This window comes from Octopus bimaculoides, chromosome 9 (genome assembly GCF_001194135.2).
Source record: "Octopus bimaculoides isolate UCB-OBI-ISO-001 chromosome 9, ASM119413v2, whole genome shotgun sequence".
NCBI classification, from domain to species: Eukaryota; Metazoa; Mollusca; class Cephalopoda; order Octopoda; family Octopodidae; genus Octopus; species Octopus bimaculoides.
Genome location: NC_068989.1, coordinates 43,827,798 through 43,833,386, shown reverse-complemented (window position 1 = coordinate 43,833,386; position 5,589 = coordinate 43,827,798).

Sequence of the window (5,589 nt, the reverse complement as noted above, 5' to 3'; positions counted from 1 at the left end):
TATATATATATATATATATATGTATATGTATAAATATGCACACACATATGTATGCCTTTGCATTTATTCATATCTATATATACATGCAAATGTATCCATCCCTATTCCATATAAATATGTATGTGTTTGTGTGCGTGTGTGTCTGTGTAATCATCATCATCATCATCGTCATTATCACCTTTTCATGTCTGTCTTCCATGCTATCATCTGTTGGACTGTTCAGCAAGATCTTCCAAGCCAGAGGACTATGTCAAGCTCCATTTATGCTTCGACATAGTTTCTAAAGCCCTTTCTTAAGCCATTCACTTTACAGAGAGTACAGGCTTTTTTTGATGACCCTAGTACTAGTGAGGCTATCAAACCCCTCATAAGACAAAACTACTTGATTGAATAGAGATGTAGTTCTGAGGGACGTGGCTCAACATAAATACACGCATACATCCATAAATTCATCTATATATAAGCATATATATTATATATTATATTTATATATAATTATATATACATACACATGTATATGCATACATATATGTATATATATATATGTATATGTATGTGTGTACACGTGTGCATATTTATGTATATATATATGTGTGTGTGAGTATGTGTGTAAACCACATAGAGCAAATTATGATGATGATGCATTATTCCATAACATAAACTATTCCTGTTGCTCAAAACAAGCAGATATAGTAGCAGACTGCTTAATGTGCCAATACACCAACTTAAAAATCATGTTTAGATCCTGCCATATCCATTTTGTGTGTCGCTTGGGGACAACTCTTTATTTCCAATCGAGTAATTCAGTCTCTGATCTAATAATTCATATTCAAGCATCACAATTTAACAAGTTTGCAATATTGAATTTTTAATAAGTTCTTAAGAGATACTTGCAATTATAAGAATTATTTATAATTATTAATAATTAATTATAATAGTGATTTGAGCTTTAAAATATTTAATTTCTAGACAAGACATAAAATAATTTCATCTCATTTCAAAAATGTATTAAACGATATATGAGAAGTGAACTAAAGAAAATGATACAATTGTGAAGAATGTTTCTGATTTGAAGAACTAGTGTTAGAATACTGTTACTATTTCTGAGTTCTATTTCCAAGACTAAATTGGATATTTTTTATATGCTTCTTGTTAAGGTGTGAATAAAAATTTACTTTCTAAATTCTTCAGATAATAGAATTATTATTAGATAATACATGAGCAGTAAGGTCACCTTGTGATTTTTAGTTGCTTTTGTTTTAATTTCAGAATGCTCCCCCGCCCCCCCAAAAAAACAGAAGAAAAAATAACTTTGGATAAAGTAAATCATTTAATGAAAATTCTTCATTGTCTAAAAGGTGTGAAATATTCTTAAAACTTCAATAAATTTAATAGCAAAATTATATAGACATGAGAAAAAAAATTAAATTTCCCAATATCTATCTTTCTGTTTTCTCAGCTTATAACATCAATGGAACAATTGTCTCTAATTTACTAAGAAATAATCAGAGAATATATGAACATCTTCTTCCTAGTTAAATTGATGGAAAAGACTATTTTTTCAGTAGTCATCATCATCGTCATCGTCATCGTCATCGTCATCATCATCATCGTCGTCATCGTCATCGTCATCGTCGTCATCATCATCATCATCATCATCATCATTCAACGTCCATTGTCCATGCTGGCATGGGTTGGACTGTTTGACTGGAACTAGCAAGTCAGAAGACTGCACCATGCTTGACTGTCTGCTTGGAATGGTTTCTTCAGCTGTGAATGCCCTTCCTAACACCAACCAAGTTTACAAAGTGTACCAAGTGCTTTTTATGTGGCACCAGCAGCAGTGGGGTGACCAAACAACTTACATGACAAGGTCCCCTCAACTGAGAGGAAGTAGTGCTGAGGAAGGTGGCTGCTGTTTTCTCATGACTGTTACAAACATTCCTCTGAGCAAAGCAATGCACTGGAGCCATGACATGCACAGCTACACTATACATAGATTAGTACTGGACCCCCTAAGACATGGAATCTCCTGGCAGCTGCCTTGTGTATCCATGTTTTATGACAGTACTGCCTATATATTTGCCAGGTACGAGTATATTGTTAAGGGAATATAATTGATACAACATTCATTTAGTAGGATAGTACTTCATTGATTTAATTAGAGAATACGTAAATGTTAGAAGGTACATGGCTCAGTGGTTAGGGCATTGGGCTTACAATTGTGAGGCTGTGAGTTTGATTCCTGGACCAGGCTGTGTGTTGTGCTCTTGAGCAAGACACTTTATTTCAAGTTGCTTCAGTTCACTCAGCTGTAGGAATGAGTTGTGAGGTCACAGGTGACAAACTGTATTGGCCTTTGCCCTTCCCTTGGACAACATTGGTGACATGGAAAGGGGAGGTTGGTATGTATGGGCGATTGTTGGTCTTCCACAAACAACCTTGCTCATATCTGTGCCTCAGAGGAGAACTTTCTAGGTGCAATCCCATGGTCTTTTGTGAGTGATGGGGGTCTTTACATAAATGTAATCTATAACAGAAATATTAACAAACTTAAATATTTATCAAAATTAAGTTTATGGATAAGATGATTAGAAATATCATGAAAATTCTTGATTTCAAAGTCAAATTGCATTGCTTCAAAACAACACACGGTTTACATATAGTATTACTAGTAGTAATTAGTTAAGTAGGTAACTTTACACTTCTTGCTTCCACCTGGAACTTATCATGGTAACTCAGGTATGTGAAAAGTAAACAAAACATGTAAGACTTTTTTGCTGGTACATTTTTTTCCTTCAGACTTAGAGTCTAGGACTGGTTTCATGTGGTCCATAGAGAGAAACTCTGGCAGCTTGCTGTTCCTGGCAAAACTGACTGAAATTCTAATGCCCACTATAGTTCTAGAAATATGAAGTATAATAATCCAACATGTAGTTTATAAACCGTAATGAACATGGAATTTATAAACTGTACCAAACATGGAGTTTATAAATTATGATAAACATGTTGTTAACAATCTGTAGTAAGCATAGTTTATGAACTGTGCTGAACATATAGTTTATATGTTGTGTTAAACAGTTTATAAGCAGTGTTTAACATGCACCTTATATACTATAGTAAACGTAGTTTATAAACTGTACTGAGCATGTAGTTTATGAACAGTGCTAAACACATGGTTTATGAACTGTGATAAACATGTACTTTATGTACTGAGGTAAACATGTATTTTATGAACTGTGGTAAACATGTAGTTAATAGACTCTGGTAAACATGTAGTTTATTAACAATGCTAAACAGGTGCAGGCAGTTATGTTACATGTTTTATAGCTGTGTTCTAAGAGTAAACATCTGAAAGGTTACTACGTAGTGATTGATTCTATCTGAAAGAACTTTTGAAATGGAGGTCATTGACTGGTTCTTGTGTATTATATAACAATTGATGTAATCGCTGTATCTTTTAAAGATATTCTGTACCACACACTATAATAAGTCAACTGGATGGGCTACGCCAAAAAGAGAAATATCAATAATTTAGTGAGTCGATATAAAAGGGAAGGTAAGATTAGCAAGAAACAAAATGAACTGAAAGTATGAGAATTCACAGACAACTTAGAGGTTATTTAATACAACAAAACATTAGTCAAAATATTGATAGAAAATGGGGGTGTGGGGTAGGGGGGATGGGAGGTGGAGAAGAAGCAAAGAATTCAAAATGGAGCTTATATGCTAGCATACAAATGTTTACTGTAGATATCAATAACAAAATAAATATAAACAAATACCAATTGTTCTTGGGGGTTGTTTAGTTTAATGGTTAGAGCACTCAGCCAGTATCTGAGGGGTATGGGTTCGAGTCCTATAACCACCTGCTGGCAACTTTTTGTTTTCCATCTTGTAAAGGTATAATATATAGGTACAAGTATGACTGAGTAGTAAAGGAACTTGTTACCCAACCATGCAGCCTTGGCACTTTGTGTGGCACTTTGGACAAGTGTTTTCTACTTTAGCCCTGGGCCAACCAAAGTCTTGTGAGCAGATTTGGTGGATGGAAAGTGAAAGAAGCTCATCATATATATATATGTATGTATGTATGTTTGTATGTATATAGGTAGGTAGGTAGGTAGGTAGGTAGGTAGGTAGGTCAGTAGGTCGGTAGGTAGGTAGGTAGGTAGGTAGGTATGTATGGGCCTTTGTGTTTGTGTTTGTCTGTCTTGATAAGTGATGTTGGTCTGTTTATACTCCTGTAACTCAACAGTTTGGCAAAAGAGATCAATAGATTAAATACCAGGCTTAAGAAAAGAATAAGTACTAGGGTCAATTTGTTCACCTAAAACCCTTCAAGCTGGTGCCCCAGCATGGTCACAGTCTAATGACTGAAACAAGTAAAAGATAAAAGATAAGACTTAATTCATTATTTCCAATAGCATATAACAGCATTTAACATATTCCTAGAAATATTCTACTCATTAGTACACAATTAAATTTTCTTATTAATTGCTATTTCTTAATATATTATTCCTAAAGGAATGAGCTGGCAAAATCATTAGTATGTCAGGCTAAATGCTTAAGCGGCATTTTGCCTGTCTTTATGTTTCAAGTTCAAATTCTGCCAAGGTCACCTTTACCTTTCATCCTTTCAGGACTGATAAAATAAGTACCAGTTGAACACTGGGATCAATGTAATTGACTTACTCTGCACACCAAATTGCTGGCCTTGTGCCAAAATTTGAAACCAATGTATTATTTATTGTTAATGATCTTTTCTGACACATTTTCTTTGATAATAATAAACACCATCTTTAATAAAATACTAATGACTAACTGAACTAAAATACTCTTAGTAAAACTAGTGAGACAAAAATCTTAGTGACATTATTATACTGCAGCATACTCACTTTTACTCACATATATGTGTATATATATATGTATACATGTATGTGTGTGTGTGTGTGTGTGTGTGTGGATATGTGTGTGTAATGTTGTATCAAAATTTGATTGTCTTCTCTGACTTTCGACCAAGCCTGGGCTGTTTTGCCTGGGGCAGATCTCTGAGAAGCCTGTCAACATTTAGGACAATAAATATATCTATCCAATCTATCCAGAGAATTGAGTTCTATATCAGATATTTAAAATATATTTAAATATACAACTCTTACACTGCAATATGCTCATATGTGTATGCTTGCACAATCATTTCACACACACACATTATATATATGCATATACCGTATTTGATGGCCTATAACATGCAACTTTTTTACCCCCAAAATGGCTTTAAAAATTACCCTGCGTCCAATGCACTCAATATAGGCTCAAAACTCACAACTCCTGGCCAAAATTATACATCAGAGGTCACATAGATGTAGCCTAGTAGCCTAGCCTAACTCTATTAGTGAACAATCACCTATGGTATGTTTATATCGAATGTGGATGCAATAAATTGCTTATAATTACCGGTAATAACATAAGGTTATATAGGTAAGTGGAGGAATTAAAACATCATTTTAGTGGTAAATTATTTTACAAAAGTATAGCCTGGGCTAGGGTGCATCTTATAGGCCATCAAATATAGTATATGCATATATA